The 19,657-nt window shown below is 36.6% G+C and overlaps 1 protein-coding gene across 3 annotated transcripts in view; it reads right to left on the bottom strand.

Moving 5' to 3' along the window:
* dlgap1a (discs, large homolog-associated protein 1a) overlaps window positions 1-19,657 on the bottom strand; it is a 135,497-nt gene that overhangs the window by 91,854 nt on the left and 23,986 nt on the right. For all 3 annotated transcript variants that reach the window (XM_079612503.1, XM_079612501.1, XM_079612502.1), the window contains exon 2: window positions 15,565-15,843. The gene's annotated coding sequence lies outside the window, so the exon portion shown is untranslated. The remainder of the gene's footprint in view (window positions 1-15,564; window positions 15,844-19,657) is intronic.

The following is a 19,657-nucleotide window of genomic DNA, read 5'->3' as shown; positions in this document are numbered from 1 at the left end:
TCTACATTTAATCTTATGGCTGTCATGCTGAGCAATTAAAAATGATTAACTATTTAAGCCTCGGCTGTAAGCAAGCCTTTAGGTGGAGCAATATATCGGAGTTATAAGGGGGAGCAGAAGCAATACTTAACTGTAACACACAACAAACATTGCCCTCTAACCTAGACCGTTACATTTTGTGAAGAACTTAAGAACAGGGGGGCACACAACTTTTGGTCTGGTTCTCAATGGAGCAAATGGAGATGCTGCTTGGTACTCACACTTTACATGGCAAATGATGACAGCTTATTTTACAAGCTGTCAACATCACTTTCCTCCTGACTGCTCTCCTCATAATCTACTTTTCTATAGAACATGGTAGATGATGATGTTTTTATCTTATTTTATTAACATTAATGACACAGACAACATCAGGAATATTAGGCTGCAGTCACTTTAAGACCGAATATACTGACACGACATCTGGTTTCTTTCTCAACTGTTCACTTGATATAATGATATAAACGAGAGAAAACTTGCAGAGATGGGTATTTTGACATAATTCGTGTGTGTGTGTGTGTGTGTCCATTCAAGTCCAAGTAAACACGAAAGAGAAATCAATTCGGTGTTTGAGCGCTGTCTGAACCTTCAGGTGTTTGAATCTGTGCGCACAGATAACAGCGTGTGATTTTCGTCTCTTCTTCCACATTTAAAATCGTCTGAACGTGTAAATTGGCAAGACAAAACACGTCCAAATGATAAACTTTCACTCTAGTATGGTTAAACTTAGCAGTTAATCCGCAAATCACATGCGTGCCGAACCGTAGGGCCTGGTCTGTGGGGATCACAGTTCAACTGCGATCCGTTCCAACCCTAATAATCAATGAACATTTGCCATCGTGATTGCCATCTTACCAGAGACGGAGAAAAATCCTACTCTAGTAAGTAAACGTGCCCCTGTCCCCTATATCTAACACGGATGGATCTCTAACTGCCGCAATAATATAAAACTCTCCTGATATTTGAATAACAATATCGAAAGAATAGAGTAGTTAGTTAAACTTTATTGTCCTTAAAGGCAATTCTTTGTGTAGACAGCAGTAATAGCAGTAGTATACACATACACATAATAACAACACAACACATAAATTACCGTAAATTACAAAAAATCATTTAAAAACTTAATTGCCGCCGGTATGAAAGAATTTCTGTATCTATTTGATTTACACAATGGGAGTCTGAATCTCCGCCCTGAAGGAAGGAGTTGAAATTCAGCACACAATGGATGAGTAGCATCAGAAAGCACTACCTGGCCCTTCCTAGTTGTCCTGCACTCATAAATCTGTGAGATAGTCCTTAAATCGGTCCCCACTATCTTGCTGCACATTGTCACAATGCTTGTCAGCTTCCTCCTGTTCTTTATATTAAGGTTACCATACCAGCAGACAATGGAAAAACTTAAAACGGCTTCAATAAAGCATGTATAAAACATTTTCATAAAAGAAACATCCATGTTAAAAAGTCGAAGTTTCCTTAAAAAATGCATACGCTGAAGAGCTTTTCCTCTAATTATATCAGTATTTTCCTCAAATTGTAGTTTATCGTCAATTATAGTCCCCAAATATTTATATTGTTTAACTACTTCTACCTGCTGTCCCTTTATAATAGAAGGCAACACAGGTGCAGAGCTCTTCTTACGGAAGTCAATAAACATCTCTTTTGTTTTTGAAGCATTAATATTTAAAAATGAATCATCACACCATTGAATAAAATTATCGATCACTGGCCCAACATCTGGCTCAGACTCAGTGAGAAGAGACACAATCACAGAGTCGTCCGCAAATTTAACAATGTGTCTCCCATTAAAAACACTACGACAATCATCGGTGTATAAAGAAAACAAAAGAGGAGACAAAACGCAACCTTGTGGCGTACCCGTGGAGGACATCAAAATATTCGACAACACTCCATTGACCCTTACTCTTTGGGATCTATTAGTTAGAAAATCCACCAACCAGCACACAATATTTAAATCCAGTTGAAAAGTATCAATCAATTTCTTTGCCAAAATGTGAGGCTGAACACAATTAAAAGCGGAAGAAAAATCTATAAAAAGCAAACGTGCATGACTTTTCTTACCTTCTAAATGTCCTAAAATCATGTTCAACAAGGTACAAGTAGCATCATCAACTCCTCTACCAGATCTATATGCAAACTGCATAGGATCAAGTGCTGGCTGTGTTAGGGTTAAAATCTCCTTCCTTACTATTTTTTCAAAAGATTTCATAATCAAGGAGGTTAATGCAACAGGTCTGTAGTCTTTAAGAGAAGAAGAATTTCTTTTTTTCGCAATTGGTACCACAATGGCATCTTTCCATAAACGAGGGACTTTAGAAAGTTTTAATGATTCATTAAAAATAAATGAATAAATCCCTGAAAGCTGCTCTGCACAGTTTTTCAACAACCTACCACCAATGTGGTCAGGGCCTGGACTCTTTCCAACCTTGACCTGACTAAAACAGCTACGTACATCAGCCTCATTAATTTGAATTTTAACAGGAGTGTTCTGAATCACAGATTTTCCCCTATAATCAGACAATTCTCTTGAAAAATCATGATTGTCAAAACGTACATAAAACGAATTAAAAGCATCTGCTAATTCATAATCAGATTTCCCTCCTAAACTAATACATTTCTTCTTCTGTTTAGTTCCTATAATAGACTTCACTCCGTCCCAAGCTACATGAGACTTTCCATTTGTGAACATAGTTTCTATCTTTTCCTTGTACCGCAATAAAAGTGGAGTAAAGCATATTTCGATACCTTTTGGAACTTGGAAAGGCTCAATTTAAGCAGATGCTTTTTTACTATCATCACTGTCATTGTCAAAGCTCATTTCCCCAGTACATTCAGCTTATGGCTCATATTTGCGATCTCAACCATATTCTCAAAACTATCATTTGCAGCGTCTTCAAAATCTATATTTTTAATCGCTGACAGCTTCCCCACCAGATCCACCATCGAGTGACAGTGACACTAATATTTGATTGCGTGTACAGTGCTTGCTCTGAAATAAATCACTGAGCCATTTCAAGTTTTGCTGATTATACTTGTGTATTCTTTCGATTTATGTCAGCAGTAATTATGAATGAAACGTCACGTCAAATACATCTTTTTTGCATAGTATTTAATTATAAACAAGTCGTATGTGGCGGTATCTATAATGTCCCACAACTACTTTAGAGGCTGAAAACTAAACTGTCAAAACTCTTAAAAAGGCGCTTTTTTTTCTTTGCAGAATTTAATGTTTCTTCTATTTATTATAACTAAACTTGTTCTTTAAAATAAATCTATGGCGTACCAAGAATGTCTACCTTTGTGAGAGTATGTGAGAATGCGAGAGTTACACGATTAATGGATAAAATGACTCAATTCAGACACACTGCTGCTGTAATAGTCTTGTCAAAGTAAGAGCCCCTCATTGAGCCCCTTTCCCTGCTGTGGCCATCTGGGAAGATGACCCATCTCTCCACCTCTCTTCTGCTGGAAGTGTCACTTTCTGGTCAAGAAGCACGTTTAGCTGGCAAAGATAGACTAACTTGTCTATATACAACCTCAGAAACCTCTCAAGCGACAACTACCTGTACATCATTGCTTTCACTGTCAAATAAGGTTTAACTAATGTTATTCCAAAACTGGCAGGACGCATTGGTAGAATAGCAACAAATACCCATATACTGTTTGCTTACAGGAGTAAAAAATTTTTTACAAAAATAAAAATCCAGGTAATCACTTGTGTTTACTAGGGGCCCAGAACATTATTCTGGCAGATAACAAAAAGCAAATAATTATTTTATATGTTAAGTCTAACTATTTAATGGTTGATATTAAAATTCAATTAATTCAATAAAAAAATTCTAGACTATACTGTCTAAACAAATTAAAAATAAAACCCTATAAACTACAATCAATAATTTGAAATGCTACAGTACAAGCGCTAGATGTGAATTTAGGCATCACAATATTATCATTTACAGTCAATTTTCATTTATATTAATTTTTAGATTATATTTGAGTGTTTTTCAATTATTATGTGTTTAACTGTAAGCACTAGGTCACAAAAAAGATACCCTAAAAAGACCCTTGTTTTTTAAATCCATATAAGGTAACACTGACTCGCAGCCGCATAGCCTAGTCGGTTTCCGATTACCTGAAGGATTTACTTTTAATTGCAGTTAATGAGTATTACCTTCTTTGTTACATCCTCCCAACACAGTCCTTAGATCCTGTAAATCTAATGAAGTGAATAATTGAAACCTATCAGATATCCAATCATCTAACTCTGCTGGATATTATCTGACAAAACTGAATAAACAAAAAAGATTAATCAAATACTCTTATGTTTTAGTAGTTGTGGAGTGCAAAGAGCTGATGAATAAACTGTTTTAGAGCTCGAGAAAATAACCCAATTGGTCCTTCTATATGGCTAAACATAGCATGTGTATGTGCTGACTGTAAATGGGACTTGTGACTCATTAAAACAGTCAACCTTTCTCCAGTGATTATGGACAAAGTGCTGTGGTGCACTCAACTTTTCCCCCAACTGCATTTAAAAAAAATGCATAAGCGAGAGCGTAGGTGTGCTAGAAAATGTTAATTTGACATTATTACACACTTCAAACGGTCTACCTCAGTCTGTCTAGCACTTTTGAAAGAGCGCCAAATCAGATGTCATTCAGGTTGTAAAACACCTTCTAAAAATGAACAAACTAATACAATTACAACAGTTCTTCATGCTAGTGTAAAGCAAAGCAATGGCAGACAGTGGAAGGAAGATGTGAGGAAGAGATGTGAAAAACTCAGCAGGATATTTTGTAACGGTCTATAACTTATTTTCTTCAGCCCCTGGTTCTCCCTTCCCTCAGGCCCCCTGCCAGCTTCATCTCTCAGCAGACAAGTGTTGCAAATAAAAGAGTCCCTCAGTTCCACTGAGGCTGATAGTAATCCTACACATTTACACCGCTTCAGATATCCCCAATCTGATAGTGAACGGTGTTACAGCCACTGCCATTGTGCCTACACGGCCTCATCACGGACTCAATGGCGTCCCACTCTGCCACGGATCTGATCAATCCACAAATTCAATTGTCAAATGGTCCTGACCTGCCATTTAATCCTGACCACAAAAAGAAAAAACAAACAAAAACATTATGTTGTGGTTAAGTTTTATTCTACGTTATATTTAGCAGCATGAGTTGAACATTGTTAATTGAAAAAAACGTAAAGAAAAAAAGAAAATGTAAAGGCTTAAAAGGTTATCTTTGAGGAACAAATCAGAGACTGCAACAGGACGTTCTATTAAAGCCTAGTAAAAGCAAATTCTATGAACTTGAAGAAACAAATGGTCTGAACGGAATAAAATAACATCTGAGACACGACTGAGAAAGGCTGATAACATATCTAAAAAAAAAAAAAAAAAAAACTTTTTAAAGAATAGTTCACCACAAAGTAAATTCTGTCATTATCAATCTAATCCAGGCCTTCCATTTCAAACAAAAGGTGAAATTCTGAAGCTATCTTAAGGCTTGGAATATTGTGCACACAAGTCATTTGTATCACTTTTATGATATTTTAATGGTCTTAGCTTACAGCTAAGGAAAAGTGGAGTGATATAACACTCAACTACTCAGTCCAGGAGAATGTAATGCTGGAAAAAAAAATGCTTCATCAGAAAAAAAAATGTATGACCTAAAGCAATTTCTGCATAAGGCATCTAAATTAGATTCATTATCAAAACATAAAAGGATGATTGGTTTTAATAAAATAACTTATAGAGCGACCATTACCCTAAGCTGTGCTGAGCAATGAGAAAGAAAGAGAAAGAGAGTAGCAATTGGAAAGTTAAATAGTTTGAGAATTTAAAACTATGTTGGGAGATACAATACATTTTTAAGTTTCTCCCAGATTGTCCCAAATTCTAAATTATCCACACAATTTATTAGGAAGAACAGACAATCATGCAGAAAAAAAGGAACTGTTCAATGTCTTAAAGCAGAAGTGCATATTTTTAATGTTAAAAAACTTTCACTTATCCTAGCTAAAAGTTAGTATGAAATGAAAATTCACCCACTATTTTGAAAATAAATGTTATAGATCTTATTTTAAACAATTAATTGTAAGTAAATGTTATATGTTTTAACAATAACAGTAACAGTACTACTAACAGGCATTAAGAATGCAAGCAAACGCAAGAACCGCTAGATTTGCTTTTTTTCCCATAAGGGTATGCCCTTCTTGTTTTACACATTGTGCAAAGTTATTAATGATAACTAGACTGTGTTCATTATGGTGATTTGTACAGAGGCACTGTGGATTTGCACTTAACAAGCCTAAGCAGACAGTGAATGAGATCGTTTCTGAACGTGTTAGTTGAATGAACGGTTCAATGACTCACTCAAAGACAGTCCCTTGCTGCCACCTCGACAGCTCAGGCATTTAAGCGGCACCGAAATGAGGCACTGAAATCTGCGTCCTGATTCGGTCAGGTGGTACATAACAGTCATAAACAGTTGTGGTCAGAATTCATGGCACCCCTGGTAAATATGATCTGCATTGTTTATCCTTTTGAACTTTCATTGAAGTAAAATAATTGAAAGTGTGTGTGTATGTGTGTCACTACTCAAACAATATTCACATTTTAAGCATATCCGTCATTTGGTAATGCAAAAACGACAAACTTTATCATCTAGTGGCCCAATTCTGCACTTCATACCTTTCTTCATGACTTATTACATACATTATTCATGACTTACCATGCAACCTTAAAATAGCTCATTGATTTTAAGACCACTGAGTATTTCAAGCTTGTGTCATAGTCCTCCTAGGGAGAGCTCATTAAAGCAGCTATAGTTCTGTGCTAGCACATTCATTAGCAATTGAGACCAAAATAATGAGTCTGTGTCTGTTTAAAAAAAAAAAAAAAAAAAAAAAATTAAAACCCAAAGAACTGATTAGCAATGAATACATATAGCCTATTCAGGAGACGTGTCAGTGAAACATTGTATGATAAGCTGTTTCTAGGCAACACACTGTTGTGCCACTCAACAATGAGTTATGTGGTTGTAACACATTTAGCTTAGATTGCTTCATTCAACCTGCAAGTCCTCACTGCAACTATCAAGCATCTAGTGATTGGACCATATTTCAAAGACAGCAAGTACAGGTGTACATACAAAGCTCTATGATTGGTCTTTTGCTAAATGCTACTATTATCAACTGCATGTCGGGAACAAACCGCATGCATCTTTTGCCTAAGGCAAACCTGCAGGATATCACTTCTAAGAGCTATGAGCACTGGAAACAGTAACACTACATTCTTAGAGGTGTCTACATTTAGATCTCTGTGAACAGATGGGATATAAATATATAGTGAAAGTATAAGGCTTGTCTGAATTATCTGAATACATTTACATCTCATTCAAAGTGTATAGAGATAAATACAGTAATACACACATAGGGTCTATATGGTTTTTGCCCACGTAGAGAACATTATTCTCTCCTACATAGGGCTGGATGATATTGAAGAAAAAAAACGGACATTGCGATATTTTGTTTTTATGCGATATAAATTTTCGATATGAAATAAATTCACCAGATGACTTGAATGGCTCTATTTGGAAAAAAAATAATTCTAGAATGATTGGGGTGATCTTGTAAAGGCATGAAAATAGTAAACAAATTACATGTCAAGTCAACCTTTATTTCAATAGACCCCTTTTCAGTTATAAACATGGTGACGTTTTTTGTGGGGCGGAGCTTAGGTGGTGGTGGCAGAACGATTCCTCTGGCCGCTACACTAACGCTGGTTTGCAAGTTTTGTTAGCTTGTTTTTTGACAAGGACTGGAGAAAATCCAATTTTAATGTGTAAGGTCACTCACTGTGTGTCCAGGACCGCGATTGTTATTTGCAAAAGTTAATTTTAACGGACAGAACCAGATTGGCCGACCCGAACACACTCACTCAATGGATAGACGGCGAAGGATTAAGGAGTCGCCTGACTTCGGATACTCACGAGACAGGCATTTTGACATAATTTTGTGCGTATGTGTGTGTCCGTTCAAGCACAAATGGATGCAAAAGAAAATGGAATTTGGTGATCGCATGCTGTCTGTGCTGCTCTGTGTGCGTCCACAGAAAACAGCAAGCGAGGTCCGAATTGAGTTCCATTCCGCATCTTTGTGCGCTCAAATGGTTTAAAAGCGCTTGAATGTTTAAACTGACAGGATCTAAAATGTGTGCAAATGGTAAACTTTCCCTCCACAATGGTTAAACTTTGCAATTAATCCTGGTCTGTACGGATCAACTACTATCCTTATACTTGACATTGCACATCCTGCAATGTGAATATTGTGGAGCACATCGCGATATCGATGCTAAAATGATATATCGTGCAGCCCTACTTCTACATTAAAAAGTAAAACACAATGTTTCCAGATGAACCATGTTATTTGATGTGCGCCGCTGACAGGAATGACTCCACAGGGGGTGATGCTAGCAGTTTCTAGCAGTGCATCTTGATCTGCAAAGTAACAAATCCACCAAGTTCACTCCAGTCCACAGAATAGACAATTCTCTGGATTGTCTACTGAAACACCACAGTAATAGGCTTAGACTATTTGGTTAATGCTGCTAACCTGTCCTTGCCCATGTGTCTTTCCCCATCATGATTATGCTGGCAGGCCAAATGCCAGTCTAGTCCGCAGTGGCGGAGGAAACCTGCAACAGGCAGGGAACCAGTTGCAGAAAAGGCTGTTGAATTGTGGCCGACCTGAATGCGCATGTGAACTATTTTTTTTACAGTCAATGGTTTGATAGGGAAACTTTGGATGTGCTATTCCCTTAAAAGCGCGCTGATACACGAGCAACCAACTAATGTTGGTTTCTCACAAAGATTCATTTTCATTTATCCTACTTAAAAAAGCTGGATTACAATGAGCAATTTACAATGGAAGAGCATGGGGCCAATAAATCCTAAAAATACTGTAATATATATATATATAATTTAAACAGCTGTACAGTTAAATACACAACATTTTAACAGAAAGATTGGTGTGTATTAGAGCTGTACAATTCATCATTAAAATATTGCGATGTCAAATTAACTTCATCCTAAATGACAACGATTTGGCTATGTCTAATAAACCTTTGACAAGTGCGATCACAGCGCAACATTCAAATCTGCGTTCACGCTGCCACTGGCCCAGAGAGAGCAGTTGTGCTTTGAAACAGCTTCACAAAACAGTCTATATTTCGGATATAAACACTGATGTCGGTAGCAATCAAAATAAAGTGAATCACCTTTTGATTTTGTACAAGGTAATTTTAAATGCAGGTACATACATAAATAGATCAAGTGTTCTTTATTCTTACGCTTATTGATAGTAAATAAATAAGGTAGTTGTTGTAGTGGTTATGTTTATGTATGAGGTAGGGGTTAAGGGATAGATTATAGAATATGGTCATGCAGAATATGTGCTTTATAAGTGCAAATAAACAGCCAATATATATATATATATATATATATATATATATATATATATATATATATATATATATATACATTTTTTTTTTATCAACCCTTTTAAAGTGCCCCATTCAACTATTTTAAAGGTTCCTAATTGTTTGGGGTTTTTTTATCTCCTACAACAGGTTTATATGCATCAGTCAAAACAAAAAAACACATCGTTTTTACATAATATGCATTGCACATAACATTGCACGTCATGCAATGTGTTTCTCAAAGACTCTAGTCTAAAACATCTGAAGATTCATCAAGCTGCCCTCACGTGCTGTCAGAAATTTCCTACTTGGAATTTCAGTCCAATACAGGCTATTTTCGCTGTGTGTATAATACATACAATATGCTTCAAATGAGTATTCATACATGTAAATATGCACTACTTTACCAACAAGACACCACGATGTAGCGATTATACCAGTCACAGCAGCAATAGATGCAACCATGTTTAAAGTTTTTGGCCCGCCCATCTCGGGGAACTTGGGTATCAACATTATCTCCGAACTTCCCAGTGGTAAATACGACTTGACAATTACGACAATTGGCCCACAGCTGATAAGCAGAACTATTTCAGTAAGACAGTAATAACGTGAGTTAGCCGGTTAGTCGGAGACCTACACAATATAAAAGACAAAACGACGTATTTTAAACACTGGGAGAAAATGTATACATCAATAATTAATCATACTTACGGCTATAATTCTGAGGAGCAAGTTGGTCCAAATAAAGTGGGTACTGTCCCATCTTTAATGAGCGTTTTGTAAATCTATCCCATTTAGACCTCACAGAGATTTGAGAAGGTTATACTGCTGTTGTATCACTGGTCATTTTAACCACCGACTCTTCACATCCTTATCCTTTGGAAGTGTTTACGAAGAGAATTTGCTTTTGCAGTGCAGAAAACAGCATCTTCTCGACATGTACACACACAAACCAACTACAGTTTTTGAGAGCGGGTCAAAGTAGACGTTGTTCGCGTGGAGCTAATGGAGAATAGGTGGGCAATGGGCATTATGCAAATGTATTACATTGTTACGTATGAATGGTATGGAAGTGGGACTGGAATCACTGACGACTCGTTTCGGCAGTTCAGCATCGATTTTTTCTTTTGTAAACTTTGCAGACCTTATCCATTCACAAACAGCTACATTACACACTGCATGGAAGGTAATATCTGAAAAAGCATATTAGGGGCACTTAAAGACATTTCTTTGGGACAAGTCAATTTCCAGCCTGAGGGGATTGTGAAAGACAGCTGCAAAGCTATCAGAGTAAAACAAGCTAGCACCTTTCTATTCATTTCCCCATCCACGACACTGAGTGTTGCCAGCCAGCACATTGTTTTGTATCCTGTTATGGTACTACTGCCCCACATTAACCTACTAGTGAATTTGGACTGGAGGCCCAGAGAAAGTACAGTACTCAGGGGGGCAGAACTGTGGCGGCAGGTGTATGTGTGTGTACAACAATACAGCACTGAGAAAATGAGAGGAGGCTCATGTGCCAGACTGTGAGAACATGCAGAGGAGTTGGTGAAACTCATTGTTGGGGATTTGGGACAAATACTCTGTCAACAGCATCAATTTCAGCAAAGTCATTTTAGGTTTACTGAAGTGTACTGTATATGAACCTAATATCTTTCAACTGTTGTGGCACAAAATTAAGAAATAACTTTACTCCTTAGGTAGAAACTGCACATTAGGGGTACACAATATATAATAAGTATGTTATTGGCCAATAGAGATTATTTTTATTTATCAGTATCAACAATATTGGATACACGACTACAGTTAAAAAAATAAGTATAACTATTTTTAAATAAATTAATTTGTATGCATGAATGCATGCAATTGATCAAACGTGACTGTAAAGCCTTTCACGTCGTTACAAAAATATATATATTTTAAATAAATGCTGTTCTTTTGAACTTTGTATTCATCAAAGAATCCTGAAAGAAATGCATCATAGTTTCCACAAAAATACTAAGCAGCACAACCGTTTTCAACATTGATTATAATAAAAAAATATATTTCTTGAGCACCAAATCATCAAATTAGAATGATTTCTAAAGGATAATGTGACACCGAAGACTGGAGTAATGCTAAAAGTGAAAATGCAGCTTTGCCATCACATGAAAAAATTACATTATAAAATATATTGAAAAATAAAATAAAAAAATAAATGCAGCCTTGGTGAGAAATTAAGAGACATCTTTCATAAACCATAAAAAAATCTTGACCAATCAAACTTTTGAACGGTCCTGCATATTGGCTGAAACCAAATATTTCATTTTCTATTTATTTTTACACTTTAATGATCTAATCTGCACTAACACTACAATGTATTAATACTGTTAAAAGCTAATCTCAAAATAAATATGGGTATTTCATATTCATAAATGCATTTAAAATGATTTATTTTTTTCCATTTCATTTAGACAAAATGGAACAAAATTTGAAATAATCATCCATATTTCAGTAGACGACCATAACTTAAAATGAGTGCATCCCTTTTCCATATTCCCATTTTACAGTGTGCGTCATACATGCATAGCGAAACTGAGTTTCAGTGATTCACGTCCATTTTTTGAGTGACGTAACAGCAGTGCTATACAAGGCACAACAGTTTTCAGTGAATCATCCCTCCACCTCCGCAGCATAAATACCACCTGTTTCAGAGTGCAGAGGGCCGCAAACCTCGGAAAATCACACAGCTATCCTCATTAAGATGCAAACTCCCACAGTCTTGCAGTTAATTCTGCACCCTATACTTACACCCTTCCTCCACAACATCCAGTGTTATTAGCATTATTTAAGGCAGTGTGCTAAATGGAAGCGAAGAGGACTCAAACTGTCCTCAGTTGAATCATGAGGAACAGTTCTTTGAAGAAATACAAGCTTATATTTTACAATCATTTGACATTAATCCCATCATAAATCTTCTCAAGCTGATAGGGATACATTTTTTATCCCCATCAAAAAAGTAGCTCTTGATTAAAGTCTATTACCAGGGGATCGTTTAAAATAGTGTTTCTTTTAAATGTGCACATTATAGAGCCACGACTAAAATAATAAAAAAGTCAATATTTCAAGGCAAGCCTAAGTGAACGGCATTACAAGATTAAAACATTAACAATTTATAACAATCAGAGATCACAGGGCATTTATAGCATGGCAGTGGATATCGAATTCTGCGAAGGGAGAACAAGTGGGGTTTCTAAACCATGTGAAATAACAGCGCACAAAAGTGTGTCAGCTCAACTGGCTCGCGTAAAACGGCTGATCGAATCAAGTCAAATTCAGTTACAATGATCATCTCCTCACACGCCGGCCTTCTTGTCCTCCTCCATCTCGCACATCATTCTGTACCACTGTGTCTGACTTCACTGCACAGAGCGGATTTTGTTTGCACCACTTAATGGCTAATAAAATGAACACGGCCTTAACAGTGAGGCAGAGATTCAAGGTGTCCTTCAAGCGTATTATTTTAAAGTGATCATTGCCTTTAATTGAGCTTAACGGAACACTTCCTAATTAGATTATTTCATTCCTATTACCAAACAAAGCCATAATCATGCATGCCCACTGATGCTAGACTGGGCAGTGATACAGATCGGCAAACGCAACTCTTCCTACGGGGATGGCGAGCTGAGCATCACTATGTGACAGAGACACCCAGGTGGGAATCTATAATCATGTATACTGCAAAATGTCAGCCTGGTCTCATTGTTAATCCGTTTGGTATTAACACGCAACTTTCAAAGACAGAATATGTTTGGATAGATGCTGAAATGCACAATATGGATGTATTGGCAACATTTAAAAGTAGCATTATTACGTTATAAAACATTAAATATTTACGAATCGTTTATATTATAAAGATATCTGTATAATTTCCCTTTTACCATTTTATAGATACAAGTAAGATCCCTCAAGCCTACATCCAAACCTAGTCATACGCATTTTATACAGAATATAAAAAGAATAATGTGTAGGAAAACGACAATTTTAGTTTTGTTCAAATGACAATGTGTTGTAGCCGCAAGTCCTCTCATGGCTGTATTTAATAGTTTTGTATGAGGTACAGAGCAGAATCTGATTTGGATTACAGCGAGCGAATACATTTTTTATCTTTTATGAATGTGTTTTGGTGTATTTTATGGTTCTATTGTCAGTCGCTGTATAGGAGAAAATGCCTTTTGTGTCTCACGGCAAACAAACTACTACAAAATGGTTAAATGATTACAGAAATGTTATTAATTTAAAGGTTTCAAACTAGTGAAGTCTTGTTTATCATGTTATTTCATATTAAGTAGATGAGTAAACTGCATGGTCAATTGACATGTCATTGACAATTGAATACAATAGAATCGAAACATTAATTCCATGATTTGAATACTCATAAATAGGAATACGTACAAATTTGTACGTCGGTAAAGTTCATACGATAAATCATTTACGTTTTGGGGCTGTCAATACGCAAGTATTTTATATTTTAGTGCTATCAATACGTCAATATTGTACATTTCAGTCAGCGTGTATGAAAACGTAAGTAAATGTAGGCTACGTGTGGTAGAACCAAACTTTACGTAAAACTACACGCGTATTCTTGTGAGAACGTTGAAATTTCATGATCACATTGCTATTTTGAATGGAAAAATGTATTCTTTATTTAAATATGTCTGTATATCTAGGTACATTTTAAATAAGAGAAAACCAGACGCTACTTCAGGCTTCATAGAAAAGCTGGTGAAATATATAATCACACTGTTCCAGGGCACTTGACACTGGACTGACTCAGATCTAATAAATCTCATATGCACCCACCTCCGCAGTTTTTGTCTCTCTCTCTCTCCCTCTCCCTCTCTCTCTCTCTCTCTTTCAGGATATAGCTTTCTGTCCTCCCCTAAGCATGACATCAAAACTAAATTACATTTATGTCAGACAGTAAGACGTTGACAAGTATAGGCTTCTTTGTAGTTCAATAAACAACCTATTGATCCAAACTGACATGATGAGGAGATTTAAGCTCCCTTCCTCACACATGAATCTGCCAGATCAGATTTAAAAAGAATGATTCATTGATTTATTATTACATGATTTATTTAGAATAGTGAGAGCAGAGTATATTGTTTATCGTTAAGGGGTTGTTGGTTGTTGTTAGAAGAAGCCTGCTTCAAATATCACCGATAACTAAGAGACAGTCAAACCAAGACAGAGGAAAAAAAGGTAGAAATGTAAAAATATAATTCAACCAAAAATTATATTGTCATCAATTATTCTCCCTCAAAAACTTGAATGACTTTCTTTCTTCTGCAGAAGATGGTATAGAGAGTGTGATTGACTTCCCTTGTATGGACTAAAAAAACTGATTCATTTATCAAAATATCATATTTTATGTTCTACAGAAGAAAGGAAGTCATATAGATTTGAAACTACATGAATGTGAGTAAATGATGAGAGATTTTTCATTTTTTGTACAAACTTTCCCTTCAGAATTATTTGTTTCATCCTTTCAGTTATGTTTTTTAAAAATGGAATATCTCAAACCTAGCCTACTTCAAACTGAAGCTCTAAGGCATGGGTATCATAATAAAAGTTAAGCCAAGAAAGAAAGCCAATAGTCCTCCTGCAACAGATGTTCGATGCAAGTGATTTGTCAATAAATTAGCTTGACCAAAACAGATAATCTGAATTAGATTTTTAGCGCGTGCTGTGTGTTGATACATGAAGCTACCTGTGTCACCGGTCTTTGTTACACTAAAAGAGACTGTAGCACATCAGAGGCGGTAAAAATGAAGTGTATAGCTATTTGAAACATCAACGTTACAACAAACAATACACAATTTCCAGCGTCTGTGAAGAGGCACCTCAGTGGCACGATAAACACACGGAGACCAGCAGAAAACACGCGGCGTGTTTCAGTCAATGCAATTAATGCCATTTGCAACAAGAACATAATCTTATGAACAATCCACAAACCGCAAATCAAAATAACAAAACCTTACCTTAGGCTCTTTATCAGTAACAATTCATAAACACAGAGCGGTGAAGTAAATCCTTAAACGTTTCAGACAGTGAACGGAGAGGTGGCCGCAAGAATGAGACTGGAGTCGGTCTGATCCGCACCTGACAGACAGCGAGCCGTGTAGCTGCAGCGGAGGTACGTGTGTGTTCAGTGATGCCGGAGCACCGACAAAATACGACGTGGAATATGGCAGTGGACTTGACTGAGTTGATTCGGAGAAAAATCCTGTTATGAGAAATCCAAGAGATCTGAAGTCCATCTGTTGAATCATGAATGAGATTGTTTTAAATTATGTTACTTTCTTAACATGTAATGTAATATGTTGTATAAGGTGTGAAGTAACATTTGAGAGATTGTGTAAGTAAAAAAAAAAAAAAAATGAATGTAGCCTACTGCACATTTAACTTAAAAAATTACAGACGTATATAGCTAATAATTTGCAGGTATGTGTACATTTAAATAATTTGTATTCGCCTACATGATGATGATGATGATGATGATGATCATCATCATCATCAGCCTACCCGCTTTTTAATGTTTTATTCATCATGAAAACCCCATAGTTAGATTAATAATAAATCCTAAATAGACCAGCCTAGAGAATAACATTTGGATTTTAATCTGTGCACAATGCGGTTAAAACCCAGACACATGGCTCATAAACCTATTAACATACTCTCTTGCTTAATTCTGGTACTTTTGTCAATTAGATGATCCATGCCAGGTTTTAGATTTTGCCAACCGGATACACTCCATCACAAACCATCATGTCAGCGCCTATACTTTAATTCCAAGAAGAAAGATGATAATTTTAGCGTTTATCTTTTTTTATCCTTTAGTATCTCAAAATAGATGTAGCCTATTGCCATCAATTATGCTACCAGTTGCATGAACTGCTTTGACTAGTCTTAAAAGTTAGTCATCTCTATAGGCTAGATGATAGCCATCCTAACTTTTAAAGTCAGTTACATAAAAAGGTAGATCGGTCTAATTTGAATAGGAAAAGTAAGACTGATTACCCCTTGTTTAGCTACTAGTTCTTAAGACACAGGGTGTTTCTTAAACGGAAGGCTGCATATCTCGGCGGTCACATCATCAAACGTCGCTGAAGGCCATCTCAATTTGAAGGATCCTTGGCAGCCTTCTTTTCGCGTCCTTCATTCGGTCTATTTTAAAGGATGCATCGGGTGTATCCTTCGTGGCCTTAAATCACCCACAATCCTTTGCACACATTCCAATTCATAAAAATAAACAGGTGCAAAATGAGTCGGTACTGAGCTTGTCTTAGTTTATTATGAAAAGTAAGACAAAAATTATGTTTTCGGACATGAAAGCATGTCTTTTGTTTTGCTGTAATTAATCACTAACTGACCATAGAGAGCCTAAGTCCCTCCTCTTCCGGTGGACCACCATGGGACCTTATTTCGGAAAAATATTGTATGGTAGTCAATGGCGAGAGACAAAAAATATTTTGATCTTGTTTGAATTGTGCCCTGAATTACACGTTTGTCAATTTAAAAGATACATACAGTCAAGAAAGTCGAAGTTTGATGTAAAACTGTTGAGGTATAAGACTGTGAAAATACGTAATTACAAAGACTACAAACCCAAAAGGCGCATATGTGACGTCATACCTTTTCTCTCATTGAATGAAGCTAAGTTTACTGAAGCTAACGTCTGTCATTTTTTCTATAGTCTTACGTTATAAACGTAACATTACGCCACCATGCCTGAGTGTTTTGTACCAGACTGTCTGCACGCATACGAGCAACGGTGACGTACATAGTGCGAGACGAGAGATGTAGTTCATTGAGCGATTTTCACATAAAACTAAATGTTACTCTTCTATTTTATGGCAAACTGCGACTTTCTTGACTTTCATAATTATCTTTTAAATTGACAAACGTGTAATTTTTCTGAAATAAGGTCCCATGAGCCGGAAGCGGAGGGGAGGGACTTAGGCTCTCTATAATGTGAGCCACTGGGAGACCAGGCTGTCATTCACTGTATGCATTAATAAGCTTTAATAGTATTTTCGTGCCGTGACCGCGGGGGTGGGAACATAGCATAGTCATGCGCTCTTACTAGACCATCTTATTTAGTGTTTAATGCTGAGGAGGACACTAGCCTACAAGCCTCAGAAGGACTGAAGGACACAGTCTCAGATGCAGCCTTCCATTTGAGAAACACCCAAAGTCTTAACATAGGGGATAAGTTTATGCAACCGACCCCAAATGTTTTAAAGTTTGAATTAACATTTTGTTTTGCAGGATGCAAAACAACATATTTCTAAAGAATGAAATGATTTAGTTAGCTTAGCATTCACTTTAAAAAATGCTGGGTTGTTTCAACCCAATTTTGGGTAAAGTATGGACAAACCCAAACGTTGGGTTAAAAATGTAATTTAAAATTCAACCCAACAGCTGGGTTTGTCCATATTTTACCCAAATTTGGGTTGAAACAACCGAGCATTTTTTAGAGTCTAAAGACCAACATTTTCTTCCTAAAGATACAAAATCTCTGCAAGACATGTCATACTTGGTATCAAAATAACATTCATTTAAGGAGCTGTCCAATTAGATCACATTGTTCCCTCTTAAAGTATCAGAGATGGGTGAATCTCTGTCTGTGAAATGGGGGGGGGGGGGGGGGGGGGGGGGTTACCCTGCTGCACAGCCTGTCTGTAGAAGGTCAAAATGATCTGGCCCTTTCACAGAGCCCATGTCACTTGCATCCAATCAGGGAAGTGAATAGAACCAAATGAGAGGTTTCATAAGCTCCGTTTGCTGCTGCCATTCTTTTTCTTAGTTAGACTCAGCATGCATTTGATCCTGCGGAGCCAAATTTACATCCATGACATGAAAGGAGCTTATTTTCTTCCTTTTCATTGCTGATTTATATTGCAGCATTCAAGCGGCTTGATGAGCTTTCTCCTTTTTCACATGGAAGGTAAAACTCCACCCCATATCACATAGGCCTACTCTTTATGCTATGGTTCAATATATAATGTCTAACTTTTAATATTGTTTTTACAAATGGCAAGGCTTCATTCATCTATGAGGGAAACTTAAAGAAAGAATGATTAACCATCACATTGTTTAATTTTTTGATCCTTTAGACTGAGAATAATATTATGCATCACTTTTTTTTTAAACAGTAGACCTAATTGTTGCTCAATTTGATAATTTACGTAAATCTGTCTACAACCCACTCTTAAAAACACACTATATGTAGCCTATGTTTCACTGTATGAATAAAAAATAAAAAAACTGAGTTCCATCATTATGGGGTTTATTATTGCATTATTCCAAATAAATAGATTAAGATCCACAAATAAATGTAAAGAGTTTCACATAAAAAAAATAAAAAAAAATAAAAAAAGTACAAATAAGTTATGTCACAAAAACAACTCTGCCTGGCATTCATTTGTGAATCGCTTTCTGTGCATTAGTGAATCGCTGCACACATTTGTAAATTGTGAATTGCTTCTTGTGCATTTGTGGATCCCCACATTTACTTAGCGTCAAGACCATCAATTTGCTTCAGAAGGCCTTTATTAACCCCCCGGAGCCGTGTGGAGTTCCTTTATGATGGATGCACTTTTTTTAAACTTCAAACTGATGGTTGCAATTCACTGCCATTATAAAGCTCGGGAGCGTTTAGGGAACTCCTAAACCTGTTGCAGGCTATAGGAGACCTCCAAAACAAAATTAGGAAACTTTAAAATAGCATAATAGGGGCACTTTAAGCTTTATTTCCTGTTTGAGCCAATACAGATGATAGGTTATTTTGGAGTTTTTTCCTCCAGAAAAACCAAGGGGGTAAATCCATCCGCCGGAAAATGAAGCCTCCCCGGGCGCCGCCATTGTAGCAGAACTTCACCTGCTGTTAGCATTCCATTGACTCCCATTCATTTTTGCGTCACTTTGACAGCGAATAACTTTACATCTGAGGCGTCCAAAGACTCCATTTGTCCATTATTTATTTCTAAAGAAACACGACCATGTATAAAAGGCTCCATTACCTTGTACCTATGGCCCCGTAGAAGCCGTTTTTGAAAAAATACGCTAACG

This window comes from Phoxinus phoxinus, assembly GCF_949152265.1.
Source record: "Phoxinus phoxinus genome assembly, chromosome: 5".
NCBI lineage: Eukaryota > Metazoa > Chordata > Actinopteri > Cypriniformes > Leuciscidae > Phoxinus > Phoxinus phoxinus.
This window is presented reverse-complemented; position numbering and strand designations above follow the sequence as displayed.